Below are 17,849 nucleotides of genomic sequence, written 5' to 3' on the forward strand. Positions count from 1 at the left end.
GGCCGCATGCTACAATACTGATGACCTATTTAATTTGTGATTACAGACTAATTCGTTTAACTGTTGAGCAATCAGACCGACAATACACTCACCAGCCACTTTATTAAGCAAACCTTGCTAGTACAGCATTGGACCCCCTCTTTTGCCTTCAGAATTCTTCGTGGCATTGATTCAACAAGGTGCTGGAAACATTCCTCTGAGATTTTGGTCCATATTGACATTATAATATCACGCAGTTGCTGAAGATTTGTGCCAAGAAAATATCCCCCACACCATTACACCACCACCACCATTTTCGCCCAGAGAACTGCCGCTCACTGGATATTTACTCTTTTTCTGACCATTCTCTGTTACTCCTAGAGATGGTTGTGAAGGAATATCCTAGTAGATCAGCACTTTCTGAAATACTCAAAACAGCCCTTCTGGCACCAACACCCATGCCACGTTCAAAGTCACTTAAATCACCTTTCTTTCCCATTCTGACGCTTGGTTTGAACTTCAGCAGATTGTCTTGACCATGTCTACATGCCTAAATGCATTGAGTTGCTGCCACATGATATTTGCGTTAACGTGCAATTGAAAAGGTGTACCTAATAAAGTGGCCGGTGAGTGTATATGGCCAAGAGATTCACTACAGTATAGTAATAGTTCCACCTGCTAGGCTGGGTGGGCTTTTAAACAGACTGTTTACACTGTTCCAGTCCTTTAGATCAGGACCGCCAGTCTTGTTTTGGTCGCAGGGCGCATTGGACCAAACGCAACCTCAAAAATTTAAATTTAAATAAAATGATAAATGTAATGTCTCTAAACGATGCCACTAAACGTCCCCTGCTGTGAGCACCAGTGCCTCCCCCCCCCCAGGCCTGATTGGACCAGATTGCATTGGCGGGAGAGGATGTGTTGAGATGACTCAAATTTGGAACATTTTTGCAACCTTTGGCAAACTGTTGATATTGAACATGTAGGAAACAAATAGGTCAAAAGCTAACGCTCTTTTTTTGGTGCCTGAAGGTGTCTTGGGACGTAGCGGGCCTCACAAGCAATGTTGGAGAGGAGATAGGACACGGCAGTTTTACGTCTTATGTGTGGGCGCCTATCGACACCTGCATAATAGCAGTAGCGCGTATGAAGCGCATAATAAGGGTGGGGGTAGGTCTTAACCTGGCGGTGCGTCTTAATTAACACTTAAGACGGCAAGTTAAGAAGTGCATAATAGGGCCCAATAACTCACTCACTGACGACAACTGATATTCATAAACATTTGGAACCATCTTGATGCCAACCATCAAGAGACAGGAACCAGGGGATTATAGCTGAACAAGAGACTCACTGTTATTCTTAATGCCAAATGGACGCTTCATTGGCCCATACTCTAAACAACTGCATGTAAATCTGATTTGACAGTTTTTCTTGATTGCTTGAAAGCATTTCTTGAAACTGCATTCAGCTTTTCTTTAAAAAAATAAATAAAAAATTAGTACAGTGCCTGTTACAGAGAATATGATTACTCTAAATCAAAATCTAATTAATCTAATCTAAATATTCAAAATCAAGTAGGTAATTACAATAATCAAAATTATTAAGTTCTGTAGAACCAAAAAAACATTTACAGTGATCTATTCTCTCTTATACAACAGTTAGTTCCGACCAAGTAATTTGATTGGACAAGAGGCGGCCTCGTACCTACGACCGAATCACAGCCGTGCTGATATTCAGTATAACACACTCCCTCTCGTGTGATATTGCTTAATTGTCTGCTAGGCCACATGTTACATTACTGATGACCTATTTAACTTGTGATTACAGACTAATTCGTTTAACTGTTGAGCAATCAGACCTACAATACACTCACCAGCCACTTTATTAAGCAAACCTTGCTAGTACAGCATTGGACCCCCTCTTTTGCCTTCAGAATTCTTTGTGGCATAGATTCAACAAGATGCTGGAAACATTCCTCTGAGATTTTGGTCCATATTGACATTATAATATCACGCAGTTGCTGAAGATTTGAGCCAAGAAAATATCTATAATAATAATAGAGAAGAGATAGGACAGGAAAGACAAGTTGAAGTGTTGAAAACATAATCACTCACTCACTGACGACAACTGACATTCATAAACATTTGGAACCATCTTGATGCCAACCATCTCCGTGTTGATAATATGGATGAGCAATCAGAGCTACAATACACTCACCAGCCACTTTATTAAGCAAACCTTGCTAGTACGCTAGTACCCCCTCATTTGCCTTCAGAACTGCCTTAATTCTTCGTGGCATAGATTCAACAAGGTGCTGGAAACATTCCTCCGAGATTTTGGTCCATATTGACATTATAATATCACGCAGTTGCTGAAGATTTGTGCCAAGAAAATATCCCCCACACCATTACACAACCACCACCATTTTTGCCCAGAGAACTGCCGCTCACTGGATATTTACTCTTTTTCTGACCATTCTCTGTTACCCCTAGAGATGGTTGTGAGGGAAAATTCCAGTAGATTACAGTATAGTAATAGTTCGACCCACTAGGCTGGGTGGGCTTTTAAACAGATTGTTTACACTGTTCCAGTCCTTTAGATCAGGAGCGCCAGTCTTGTTTTGGTCGCAGGGCGCATTGGACCAAACGTAACCTCACACTAAAATATTATAAATGTAATGTCTCTAAACGATGCCACTAAACGCCGCCTGCTGTGACCACCAGTGCCTCACCCCCCAGGCCTGATTGGACCGGATTGCATTGGCGGGAGAGGATGTGTTGAGATTGCAAATTTGGAACATTTTGCAACCTTTGGCAAACTGTTGATATTGAACATGTAGGAAACAACTAGGTCAAAAGCTAACGCTCTTTGTTTGGTGCCTGAAGGTGTCTTGAGACGTAAGCAGGCCTCACAAGCAACGTTGGAGAGGAGATAGGACAGGAAAGACAAGCTGAAGTGTTGAAAACATAATAACTCACTCACTGACGACAACTGACATTCATAAACATTGGGAACCATCTTGATGCCAACCATCTCCGTGTTGATAATATGGATCAAAGGAGCTCCAGATGTGTTCTTTGTGCAGTGTCACGGGGATCATTTGCAGCATGTTCGTAGGTTCAGGGAGAGCCTTAAGCAAATAAACAGCAAAGGGGAAATAGGATGAGTGAGGCTGAAAACAAGTGAAATCATCATGGCAATACTCCCCAGAGTTTACATCTTCGGAGGGTTGCAGATTGTGTGTGTGTCTGTCTGTGTGTGTGTGTGTGTGTCTGTGTTTTTATATGTAAAAAATCTTCTTCTTACAAACAAACATGTTTTCTTTTCCATATACATAACATACTATTACACACCCACACATCCTAACCACAACTGAGGTCATCTAGCACTAACCAAGCTCCCTCCCCATCAGGGACTGAAAATAGGGCCGCAACACAACAAAAAATGCCAGAAGAAGCTATGTTCAGACAATAACCTGTCCTTGAATAAATACGACAACAAATAGTAAAATAAAATAAATACACAGTGAACACAATTTCATAGCGCAAATATCTCTACATATTTATATAGATGTGGACCTAACAACTTACACTTCATGCAGGTAAGTCTATGCTACACAGCTGCACCTGCCGACCAAATCAAGAAATGGTCAAATTCGACCACAAGGAGATTGTACACTTTCAATCAAACCCAGAGTTGATATTAATGTGACACAGTTATCAGACAGGTGGACATCATGCCCAACAACCTCCTTGCAAACCTGAATTATATTATTCCACCAGTCTTTTATAGAGTGGCAAGACCACAGGATAAGAGACAACTGTTGTCATTGAGCAATAACTGCTTCATATAGCTTTTCTGGGGTCCAGTGCCACCTGATTAGTTTAGCTTGTGTGAATGTATTGGCTGTTTATGATGCTCATAGATGGATTGCTTATGCCTGGATGAGTTCTGATGAGTTCTGATGAGTTCTTACCTAGCAACATTATTACCTAGGCTAATTAGCCAGTTTATTTCTCTGGCTTTCTAACAAAATAATATTGCCTTTCCAGAACGACTGAGGAGACTGAATGGAAAATAATGAACGATGAAACATGAATCAACAGAGACAATTTTAAATGTTACACATATTACATTCTCACAAAGGAGATAAGTGACTAATAACACAGCAAATACACAGCAAACAAACACAAGTGGCTGGGGTGCGAGAGGATCCACTGTGCCTTTCTCCAGCTACAAACAGACAGTCATGTTCTGAGCTGCTGTGGAGTCTGGGGGGGGGGGGGGGGGGGGGGGGATGTGATGTCTTTTATGCATCAAAGCTGCAATAGAATCAAGATAGTACATTAAAATTATGCCCACAGTTACTGGCACTCAAAATCAGATTTTTTGGTCGGAACAACTTTTCGAGCCTTTGGCTCTATAGCGACTTGTTGATCTGTAGACCGGCTTGCGTCACTCTGCTTCCCTCCCTCCCTCCCTCTCTCTTTCTTTCTCTCCTCCCTCCCTCTCTTATCCCCCATATGTTGTGATATGTCTATAGCACGGCTATATATATCATCAACCTTTAGATATGGCGTCAGGAATGTTCCATATCTCACGCACACGTAAATAAGTGCACAACTGCGAAACACCACTGCGCGCCCGCAAGGTTAATTTATGACCGTGTGAAACTGAATCTGTCACAGACAGTTAATATCTGTGCGTGTGAAACTTATCTTCGCAAGTGCAAGTGTATTAGATCGAGTTAGAGACAGTTGTAGATGCTCGGAGAAGCACAAATAAACAGCTAGCAACCGCTAGCATAAAAAGATAAACTGCAAACTCTTATTTCTTAACAAGAAGAAACATTCTCACTCTTTCTCTATCCTTCCCTCTCTAAGGGACATGAAGCTGGAAAGACTTTTCCTAACACTTATCTCATGTTAAGCCGTCTGGCCTGTTATCTTGGCCAACTCTGGTTGGACAGAGGAGCACTGCAGCTGGGGAAGGAGGGTGAAGCTATTTTAGAAGCATTAGCATAAGCATCAGACACAGAAGCAGAGGAACAGGTACTTTAGTGCCATGCTGTGCATCTCAACAACCACAATGCATTGCTTGTAGTATACACTCACTGAACACTTTATGTAACACTTCAGTCACTATACTAACTGAGTAGGGCCTCCCTTTGCTCTCAAAACATTTCTTCGTGGCATCGATTCCACAAGATGTTGAAAACATTCCTTTGAGATTCTGGTCCATGATGACATGATTGCATCACGCAATTCCTGGTAAAATTTCCAGGTGCACTTTCAAGCTGTGAATCTCCCGTTCTACCACATCCCAAAGGTGTTCGATTGGATTCCGATCCGGTTGACTGGGAAGGCCACTGAACTCATTGTCAGTTTGAGACAAAATCCCCCCCCAGAAAAAAAACTGCTTTTCGCTCATTTGCGCGACTTGAGAATTGCCGACACGTCGCCGTTTTCACCAGACCGTGTCACAAATGTGTTCACTGTCACCTGTGACCGACAATCAATGAACCTCTGCTCTCGTTCAAGTAGAAGGATGAGGGAAGGGAAATGTGGTTATCCTATCATGACCTGTGGTTTGTTCTTCCATCTTGATGACCTGCTTCTCATCTATTTGTAACTTTCATACACCACATGTCATCCATCTGGATAGTTGCTCATTAATCACCACATGTGACAGCAGCTGGTGAAAGCAGGAACAAGCCCGGCAACCGACCAACCTGACTTTTATTCCGAAAAATGTAAATAAATGTCAACATTGCTGAAGATCAATGACACACTCGCTAGTCAAGCCAAACTATTGGATAATGGGTTCGGTGAGTAATCCTCACTACTACCTAGTTAGTGTAGAGTAGTGGGGGATTACTCACCGAATCCATTGGATTGCAATACTTTGGCTTGACTAGCGAGTGTGTCATTGATTTTTTCGACAACGTTGTTCCTCGCTTTCGCCAGCTGCTGTCACATATCACATCACAACAGGAATTCACCATAGCCACTCCTTCCGTCCTTCCAACTCAGCTAAATGTACTGCATGTACTGCACTTATATAGCGCCTTTATCCAAAGCGCTTTACAACAGACTCTCATTCACCCATTCACACCCATTCAGACCAATGGCGGCAAGCTACCATGCAAGGTGCCGGCCCACTCACTGGGAGCAATTAGGGGTTCAGTGTCTTGCCCAAGGACACTTCGACATGTGGCTAGCCGGGGCTCAAACCGCAGATCTGCCAACTTTGCGGTCATTAGACGGCGGCTCTACCTCCTGCGCCACAGCCGCCCCCTCAAATTCTAACCGCCTAGCTAGCCTAGCCAGCTAGCTGCCTGGCACCACCGCCTCTACAAGGATGCAACTGTACTTTTAGAATTGTGACTGCTAATAGCTCCTAGTCCTAGGTCCTAGAGTTTTGTTTATGATGACTGATGTATTGATGATTCATTTACTTTAGAATGTACTCAAAAATGGAAATGTAAAGTTGCAGTTTCAGACTAGAGGCAGTGACTGGTTATGTATTGATCAGTTGGAGGTTTTTACAAGACAATTCTACAGCTTCCAGTTGAATCACGACCTAAAAAGTAGAATAAACCACTGTTATAAACCTTGAATAACGACCTCATAACATTCAGCAAAGTGACGTGGGAAGAAAAAAATACATTCACTTGTGAAAAGGGAGAATGAAAGGCGTTGTCAAGTATAAACCCCGACCCCAGGTGATGTCCTCTGTTGCCGCTCCGCTAGTGAGAAGCGCAGCTGGGCTGGAGGTCCGTGCCAGTGGCCAGGTCTCTGTTGGTTTACACTGGTTTACAGGTCCCAGTTCAGACTGGGTTTATGGGGGTCCAGCTCCCTAGTGGTTTATGGCAATGTTACTGTTATTGTGGCTACTCTCCACACTGGGAGCTCTGGAAACAGTGGCTATTGTTCCAAACAATAGGGTCTTCTCTCCTCTCACTAGACCACAATATTGCCTGGGTAGCCTACAATCCTCCGACGGTTTGAGGGAGAAAAAGAGAGCAAAAGAAACCGAAATCCGAGATGTGGCTAATGTTGGTAGAAGGATAAAGGTTTCCTTTGAGTGTGTATGGGTGGGGGGGGGGGGCACAGCTACGCTGGTTCTGAAAACAATTTGTGGTGGGGGAAACAAAACAGCAGCAGCAATCCATGGAACAAGCATATGGATTTGACTACCAGCTGGGGAGAGAAATAACGCAGCTCTCCTGCTACGAAAGTGCCTCTGCTGATTTGTTATAAAACGTACCGTTCCTTTCCCATAGTCTTTTTTACTGAACGCCACATGGCTCGCTAAGGATATCGCTTTGAATGTGGATGCCGTGACCTGTTGGACATAATACATACGTCAAAATAGAAATAGTCTAAGTGCTGGTACATTACTGTTTTGTAATTACTGTTTTGTGTCTGTCGATTTCAAAAGTCCCTGTGTCACTCAGTCACCCTCTCCTCGTCGTGCCACCAACTCTACTTTTCATGGGTTTATTCCCCCGCAACTATTATTGATGATCTCATCCTCTGTCAGTAGACAAAGAGAAAAGCATCGTTCAGGTGATTTATCCGTCTCTCTCTCATTCTCTCTTTTACGGTCTCCATGGCAATAAAAACCCTGCTCCCTGAAGACTCGCATGAATACCAAACCTCTCCAAATTCCGACTCGTAGGGAGAACAGCCCGGAAGATTGATCCTCAACTGTAATAGTGGAGATCCCAGCTGGGTATCCCTGGAGCTCCAACAAGGACATCAGACAGCTTGAAGACTGAAGGATAGGCTCAGATATGATGTTGGATAGGCGCAGAATGCTCTAATTTATGTACTGATTGTTCTCTCCCTGGTGTGTATTTGTGTATTTCTCTGTGAGGGAAGGCTGGTGCCCTTAGATGCCCTTTTTGTTTTGTTCCAACTTCTAACATCATCTGTGTTAATGGGAATGGACCGAATGCGTTAAAGCCAAATGATGGAAGCTCCAAGTTTCTCTCACACTCAGGGGGGAGGATAGGGAGAAGGTCTTGGTTCCGTTTACTGTAGGCCTCTAAGGCCTTTCCATCGACACTTTGATCAGAGCGGTCATTACTCCATTTTGGCTCAAGTTGCCATGACCTCTGCTTTACATCGATGAAGAAAAAGGAAACTCGATTAAAAGAAGCGCTGCCTTAGCTGAACCCCTCTAGAAGTGGAAACTGCTTGACTGTATGATTGTGTATATTTCAATGAAATGACCTTGTGTGACTCTACTTCCTTTCTAACAGTCTCCATTCCTCACAGCTATAAACACTCACATATTTTTTTTTAATTTAGAGAGAGAAGAAAGTGGATGAGGCAGAAAGAAAGAGAGAGTGATGCGAATACTGTTTGAATACAATAAACAACTATGGTAAGGTTATAAGTCTGGGATATATATTCTCTCCAAGGAACTATAATAAACAAACCGCTCCATTGATTTACTGTAATGGCATGGCTTGCTAAATGCTTTAGCATTTGTTACTCTCTGTTTGTTTTGTTGTTTCAATTGCTTGTGTGGGCTGGTTTTGTTATTTCAACATTTCATCATTCTTCCAGTATTGTAGTTTCCCATCCAGGGTCCTTCTCTCACCCACAACAGAATCGAGAACAGAGAGCGATGTATGAGAAATGGGGAGAACTGAATGCGAAATACAGGAAAGTGAATCGGAGTTGAGAACTGGATGAGAGACACAGGAAAGTGTATCGGAGTTGAGAACTGGATGAGAAATACAGGCGAGAACTTAACCCATAGCCCTGTGGATCCAACCCACCTTAATTACTCTGCCACACTTTTACCTCTATTCAGAAACACTTGATGAAGTCATCACGTTGAAATTGCAACACTTAAATCGAGATTGGTCCCCCTTTGAATCATTTTACTGCATCCAGTGATTCCAGTCATTTCCAGTGATCCTCTGCCCCCTAATAGTGTCTGTGATGGCTCACTTGTATCTGTCTGGGCTTTGTTTAGTGTTAGCGGTTCTATCTTGTGCTCATTACTGCTGCTAACAAAGAGCTGAAGTGGTAATGAAGGATCTTCTTGTCGTTAAATGCGTTTATGTCATCTCTTGAATAGATTAGGGGTGCAGCAAACACAAAGCGACAGTCAGGATATTCAACACGGGTCGTAATGATTTACTCAGGATCGCTTTATTCAACAGAAGGGACTGCATACGGAATGAACGTCTTCTCTCATCTGAGATCGGCGTTCGACGATCACACGACGGCCAAGGATGGTTTAAATACTCATGACATCACAGTCGTTAGACACAGACTTTTTAAATAGGCACTACATTTTATAAACACTGTTATATCTGTCTGTTTTTATTGTATGTATGTGACCTATGTGTGTTTTTAATGTGGATAACGTATTCATGAACTGCACAAAGCCTGTCAAAGGAGAATTTCTGTCACTCTGTGACAGACAATAAAGCAATCTTGAATCTTGAATCTTGAATCTTGTTACATCGTGGATAATCAACACATCTCCCTCTGACCGGCCCTGGTGACCTCAGACCTCTGCAAGACGGTCGCAAGGTCGGTGCAGATTAGGTCTGCGTCTTCCGAATGCCAGCCAGTCTGCCAGAGGCAGAGGCCATCTTCTCTAAACATGACAGACAACAGCAGTGCAGTGTGACCCGGGCGGTTGTGGCGCAGGAGGTAGAGTCGCCGCCAAATGATCACAAGGTCGGCAGATCGGCGGTTCGAGCCCCGGCTGGTCACATGTCGAAGTGTCCTTGGGCAAGACACTGAACCCCAAAATTGCTCCCAGTGAGCGGGCCAGCGCCTTGCATGGCAGCTTGTCGCCATCGGCGTGTGAATGTGTGTGTGAATGGGTGAACGAGAGGCCGTTGTAAAGCGCTTTGGAGCAGCTTTGGAGCAGCAAAAAAAAGCGCTATATAAGTGCAGTCCATTTACCATTTACCATTTTAGCAGTGCAGTGTGACCCCTGTACTACCACATCAATTATAGTAAAAGAAATACACTAATGTCTAACAATAATTACCATCATATATTGTCTATGTGGGACTATTCCCACGGAGGAAAACATGGCTCTCTCTCTCTTTGAGTGATAAGCAGTAGGGAGGGATGTTTGGGTTGGAGCAGAGCTTAGCTGCCCCCTGACCTCACCAGGAGTCCGCAGCAACTCCTCCTCTGGGAACAGATTAAAGGTGCTGTTTAATACAACCTTGTGGTGAATCTGACATGCATAAACATACACACACATGGGGCCTCTCTCTCTTTCTTATTCACACACACACACACACACACACACACACACACACACATGGGGCCTCTCTCTCTTTCTTATTCACACACACACACACACACACACACACACACCAGCGCACTCACGAACACACAAGCACACGCATGCACGCGCACACACACAAACACATAAGCACACACATTCACGCGCACACACACACACACACACACACACACACACACACACACACACACACACACACTCCTCGGGAAAGTCTACACTTAAGTGGAGGGTTGTTCTCATGATAAGCTAGTGGGGTCTGCGCCAGAGGAAATGAGTAATAACCAACCTTTCTTTTTATAGCTGCCTGAGGAAATGTTTTTCCTTAGTTTCACCAGAATTACTGTATTGTGAGCCTCACGTCAAATCCCTTTCCCAACATCATTAGCATGAGTCAGATAGAAGTGTGCATAGGAAATCAGAGAAGAATTCATCATCTGGTGGGTGGGAAACCCCTCACTGGAACCTACAACCCCTGAGGAGAGAGAGAATGGAAGTTTTAGTTACAGTACAGGCCCTGAGGGGAGAGAGAGAGAATTATGACGGTGTTACAGTAAAGGCAGAGGGAACATAAAATATAATGTCATATTCTGTTGAGAGGCGGTGCTCCTTCCATGTTAAAGGGATAGTTAACCCAAATTACCCACATATTTGGTTCCTTACAGTGAAATAATTCTATGGATAAGGATAGACTTCAATCCACACTTTAGTTCTGTTTATCTGGGCACTGTAACTAACAGGTAATTGTTAGCATTTTTAACCAAAACCCATACAAATGTATGGAGCCTAAGTAAGCATATTTCATATTCATTTCTTATTACTGAAGGCGGTGGACCCCAGGAAAGCCTCGGGGCCGGATGGCGTCCTGGGACGGGTGCTGAGAGACTGCGCCGACCAGCTGGCCGGGGTTTTCACCAACATCTTTAACCAGTCCCTGTCCCAGGCCACCGTCCCACCCTGCCTGAAAACCTCAACTATCATCCCAGTCCCGAAGAAAAGCACGGTGAGCTGCCTAAACGACTACCGCCCGGTGGCACTCACACCAATCATCATGAAGTGCTTCGAGAAACTAGTCCGGGCCCACATACTCACACGCCTCCCGCCCAACCTGGATCCATACCAGTTCGCCTACAGAGCCCACAGGTCCACAGAGGACGCCATAGCGACGACTCTCCACGCCACTCTATCCCACCTGGAGAGGGGAAACAGCTACGCGAGACTGCTCTTCGTGGACTTCAGCTCCGCCTTCAACACCATCCTTCCAGACAGGCTAGTGACCAAACTACTAGACCTGGGTCTATCACACTCTATATGTGCGTGGATCAAGGACTTCCTGACCGACCGCCCCCAGAGGGTGCGGGTGGGCCCCCACACCTCCACAGCCCTCAGCCTCAGCACTGGGTCCCCCCAGGGCTGCGTGCTAAGCCCCATCCTCTACAACCTCTACACCCACGACTTCACCCCCGTCCACCCCAGCAACTACATCGTAAAGTTTGCAGACGACACCACCGTGGTGGGATGTATCTCGGGGGGGGACGAGGCGGCGTACAGGGATGAGGTAGAGCAACTGAGCAAGCTGTGCAAGGTTAACAACCTGCTGCTAAACAAGTCAAAGACCCAGGAATTCATCGTAGACTTCAGGAGGAAAAAGTCCGAGATCCAGCCCCTGCTCATCGACGGAGAGAGCGTGGAGAGAGTCTCAACCCTCCGATTCCTGGGACATCACATGCGGGATGACCTGGCCTGGAAGGACAACACAAAAGGCACCATCAAGAGGGCACAACAGCGGCTATACACCCTGAGATAAAGGTTTTCAATCAATCGAGATGCCTCAGGAAAGAACACAACAAGCAGGAGATACTGGTGGCCTTCTACCACGGCGCAGTGGAGAGCATCCTCACCTACGGCATCTGCAACTGGTTCCACAGCTGCACAACAGCAGAGAGAAACGCGCTACAGAGAGTCGTGAGAACAGCACAGAAGATCACCGGCGCCCCCCTCCCCTCTCTGGAGGAGCTGTACAACACACGCTGTCTCAGGAGGGCCTCCAAGATCTCCAGGGACCCGACCCACCCTGGGCACGTACACTTTGTCAGGCTGCCCTCGAACAGGAGGTACAGGACCCCGGCCGCTAAGACAAACAGACTGAAGAACTGCTTCTACCACAGGGCCGTCAAGGCCCTGAACACAGCAAAGGCCTAAGTTCTGGGCCCAGGACAGTCCGGACGGATTGTATGGCAGCTAGTGCTGAGGCACAAACATGTACATTTCAAGCCTGCAAACTGTGACACTTTAAAATAACGTGAAAAAATACTTTTGTGCAATATGACAACCCTAGTTGACTATCTGTGCAGTATAGTACAGTGGATTGTGTACATAGCCTTTATTGATGTAAACCAGCTCCTTACCTTCTTGTGATTTTATGCTTTTTCAAAAAAAAAAAAAAAAAATCCCTTTCCTAACACCAGGGGAGCCACCCCTCGTAAATTTCGTTGTTTGGTACCTGTACTGTAGCAATGACAAATAAAGTCCATTCCATTCCATTCCATTCCATTAAGCATGTCCACTGGTCCTCTATTTGTGCAAGAAATGGTCTTATCCAATGTAAATTGGTACATGGTACCTACGACACTAAGGCTCGGTTGCTAAGATTTATGACGGTGTATCACCAGTCTGTGATAGATGTCAGCAATCTCCCACAAACCTTATAAACATGTTTTGGCTTTGCTCATCCCTACATAATTATTGGACAGAGATGTTTAATAGCCTATCAGAGAGACAGATATGTTTAATACCCTATCAGAGAGACAGATATGTTTTAATACCCTATCAGAGAGACAGAGATGTTTAATAGCCTATCAGAGAGACAGAGATGTTTAATACCCTATCAGAGAGAGAGAGATCTTTAATACCCTATCAGAGAGACAGATATGTTTAATACCCTATCAGAGAGACAGAGATGTTTAATACCCTATCAGAGAGAGAGAGAGATCTTTAATACCCTATCAGAGAGACAGATATGTTTAATACCCTATCAGAGAGACAGAGATGTTTAATACCCTATCAGAGAGACAGAGAGATCTTTAATAGCCTATCAGAGATCATTGGGGAGAAAGTAGAACCAAATGCTCTTACATAATGCTGTTTGGGGTCTCCCCCTCATTGCCTTCCCCCCCTACTTGGCTAGAATATTAATCTTGACCAACTGGAACTCGACTGCATCTCCCTCTCATACCCACTGGATAAGAGACATCTTTTATTTTCTTTGAAATCAGACTTTCATTAAGTGGCTCCTCCAATAAATTAGGGAAATGATGTGGTTCATTCTTCCAATTCATTCAGGATGGGTTAGGGTTAGGAGGGCTGGATACATTTCCTTCATTTCATTTCAACTCATTCCTGATTGAGGCAACTCTTGCGGTTTGGAGGGGTATCAATACTGTGTTTGTTGTGGTGTGGGTGATGTGCTGCTGTACTGACTATTAGTATCCATTGGTTGTGTTAGTTTTGTCAGTCTTTGTAATCTGTTTTGGTGTCATTTGTATTATGTCAACTGTCATTAAGTCTTTTCTATACAGGGTATAGGCTATGTACCATTTTACTTTTCAGAAATGCTCTGTTAACATTTGTATGCTCTTGAAAAATCCAACAAACAACGTTGATGTATTTATTTATTTGTAAAAATACTTTACACACCATTCAAACTGACACAAGGGAGTGACACCATGTCACCATTGTAAACTCACACAAGGAAGATGAATTGTAAATGCGTTATTTCATAACAACAGGCAACTAGCTCAGCGGAGAGAAAGAGTATTGGTGTCAATTCTGGCAACAGTGGACTGATGGCTTCAAAGCAAAAATACCATCAGAGACACAAACACAGCCTTTAAACCTTTAAAGGGATTAATGTTTGTTGTTTTGATGGATTGGAGTATGTGTGATTGATGATGTGGGAGTCAGCATATTCTTCTGGAAGAGGCCTACAAACATGGGAAACGACCATACAGTACCGGCAGGCTGAGCCAACTCGACAACTCCCCAGGGGTCTGCTATTTTTGAATCTCATTTGAGCTCAGCGATCTGTTTAGGAGATTTCTTGGCTGAGATGACATTCATACACGCAGCATCTGCTGCCTGGCCTCCGCTCGGCGCTCCTTAGACAGGGAAAGGCCCTACGCATTTTATGGAGGGAGGGAACACTCGCATGCTCTTAAGCTTTATAAGAGGAAGTGTGTTTCTAAGTGAGGGATTATCTGTGTTGGTAAAGGGTATCATTAAACATGTTTCAAAAGATAGAAAACTATTATAGAAACGCCATCCAATAGAAGCGGAGAGTCTATACTTTAACATACGTTAACCCGTAGTAATTGTTCCATTTCAAATTCAATTTGCAGTGTATAGAGCCAAAAACAGAAACAGTGATTCACCATCTCATTACTTATGTATGCAGGCCACTGTAAGTACTGTAACCCTCCACTCTGGGACATTACCCAGGCTTTAGAACAGTGTGTGTAAGCTCTCCCATCACACACACACACACACACACACACACACACACACACACACACACACACACACACACACACACATGAGACCAGACACATAGAGCCAAGCCTGTCTGTGTGTACAGTACTGTATGTGTGTGTGTGTGTGTGTGTGTGTGTGTGTGGGTGTGTGTGGGTGTTTTTGAGCCAAGCGTTAGTTCAGACAGGGCTACAGCTATAGGACAGGGCCAGCCTAATGAAGGTCGTTAGAGTGTGTTAGGTCTGGGCCAACAGAAACACGACAGGAGCCAGTGAATGAACGCACATCCTCTCCTTTCAACCCAGCGACACACTTACTCCATTACAACTCTTCCCACTTTCCAATTGTCATTCTCTCAGTTAGTTAACTAGTCATCGAGGCACATGTTTGCAGAAAAAGCAACACCCTTTAAAAGAAACTAAAACATGGCTATCTAATACAACAATAAAATATAAAAATCAATACAATCTCACATTACAGTTTTTTCTGAATGCTTAAACAGTAATTTATCAAGCACTATCTCTGAAACCAGTAGCCAATGCATTTACCAAGTTCGCCAAACTGAATGCACGTTCTCTGCTTTACACTCAGTTTGTAATTTAATTTAATAACACACTTCTAGCAAAACTGTAAACATTGGCCTCTACATTGCTACACTATTTTGCCAATTGCCTTTCCACGTTGACACATGTGAAAACACTTTTAGACAATGAGTTCACTTACAAATCAGAGCTTCAGCTCTATGCAGGTAAATATTTGATTTGGACAACGATGAAGGCCAACATTAGACAGAGAGTAAGATGTCTGAGAACTGGAAGAGGAAGAGGAGAATGAGGAGGAAGCAGAGGAAGAGGAGGACAAGGACAAGGAGGTGAAGAAGTAAGAGGAGGAGGACAAGGACGAGGAGGTGAAGCAGTAAGAGGAGGAGGACAAGGACGAGGAGGTGAAGCAGTAAGAGGAGGAGAAGGAAGAGGTGAAGTAGGACGGGAGAGAAGGAGAGGACGGGGAAGAGGAAGGGGAGTCAGGAACACAATAACTGATGAAATCGGAGCGACTGCGGTCGACCATGTTGTCAACCAGGGGATGAGCATGAGGGAGGCTGAGCTACAGGTTCAACCAAACCTGAGCTGCTTTACATCATCTGGATATTTTGAAATGAGGACAGGTAAGTAACTGTATGTACTGTAGTCTTACTAGTACACTAATATGTACGCTACTTTCATGAGAAGGATCTGTCACTAAAACCATTTTCCTTATAGTTTTGACAGTACTGCAAGAAAGCCAGTGTCTGTTGGAAGAGGTCGACGCTTCACCCCAGAGTAAGAGACCCACATTGTAAATATGGTCATTGCAAATAACTGCATCAGACTCAGAGAACTGCAGGACTACATAACGGCAGATACAGTAACACCATAGAAATATCATGGGACACCGTGCCATCGTCAACGCCCTGGGACAGCGTGGTGGCGACATAACAATGTGTGTGGCTATTAGTCAGAACGGCGTCCTTCACAATCATGCAATCCTAGGCCCACACAACACTGTACACATCATCACATTTCTGGACGCCCTCCACAACAGACTAGTTCCTAATGACCAGAGGCCAGAGCAGCCCAGGTATGTTATAGTCCAGGATAATGTTTCTACCGGATTGCTTTGGTCCACAATGGACCTATCGCTAAGCCACGCCCCCAAAATAGAAATTGTCCAATCATATCACAGCAAAAGTCACTACAGGCAGAAAACTCGGACAAACAACTCGCTAATATCTGATGGTGAAAAGCTTCTAGACTAAATACTCTTGTCATCTTTAAAAAAACATGTCTATTACTTGCTGTGGTAAATCAGAAATCAGAAATTTGCCAACTCCCGCCATTGTAAGTCATTGAATGTCATTCAGTCACGGTCGGTCAGTCAGTCACTGTCAGTGAAGCGTTGTTTGTTTGTCTGAGTTTTCTAAGGGGTTGTGGCTTAGCGATAGGTCCATTGGTTCACAGGTCAACCACTTTTCATTGTGCTATGGTTGTGCTATGCTACTTGTTGTTGTGCTGTTGTTGTTGTTGTGTTGTGCTATGCTACTTTTCATTGTGCTCCCCCCATCCTCTCCATTCTTGAATCCTATTGAAGAATTCTCCTCTGCATGGCATTGGTAGGTGTATGATCGCCAGTCTCACCAACACGTAGCCCTTCTACAGGCAATGGAGGAGACTTTTGGAGACATCAATCAGGGGTCATGTCAGGCCTGGATACGGCACTCCAGGCGATACTTTCCAGGCTGCCTAGCTCAAGACAACATCACATGCGATGAATGAAGTCTTACGGCTAGATTCACAAATAAGGCGAGATATTCGTCGAATTCATTCTGTTCTTTTTTTTCTAGCACAAATGTTTTGGTTTTCTCCTACTGCGGTTTTGTTGTTTGAGCAGTGCTAGAACATTTTGTCAAAAATAATTTAATAAAGAAAAATCCCCTTATGTATTGATAGTGTGCTTTGTTCAGAATACACATCCGCACTTTACACATTTGGACGCCATGTGTTGTACACTGAGTTGGGTTATCACATACAGTCATCATTCTAAGGCCAGTCAGTTAAATCCTAACCCTACTCCAACTCATGTCCTCAGATGACCAGGATCAGCTGATTAGTGAAACGTTAATGTATGTTTCAGTGCTTGGATTAGCAGAGCCTGTGGCCCCCCAGGACCTGAGGACTCTCTTCTTCTGTAAAGGTTGCTCTGGCAGTGAGGTGGGGGGGGTCTCAAGAAACCCGTGTCTCCTTTTTACGCTGCATTCCAACATTCTCTGAGATTTTCCAAAACACACTGAGTAAACGACCCCATAAACGCACGGAAATATGACGCTGGTTCTCAGAGATTCTGCGGCCAACTTTTTGGGTCCCATAATCTCAACATCTGGTGTAGAGAAACATTTGATATGCTTTTTCCTCAGTTGATCAATACAAGAGACATTCGGAATGAATTAATCGGAATTAATTGAATTAAAACGGTATTATCCTAAGGATATGGCTTACGTTTTTGTTTCTCCTCTT

The sequence above is a fragment of the Nansenia antarctica genome (genome assembly GCF_963989245.1).
Source record: "Nansenia antarctica genome assembly, chromosome: 20".
Taxonomy (NCBI): Eukaryota; Metazoa; Chordata; class Actinopteri; order Argentiniformes; family Microstomatidae; genus Nansenia; species Nansenia antarctica.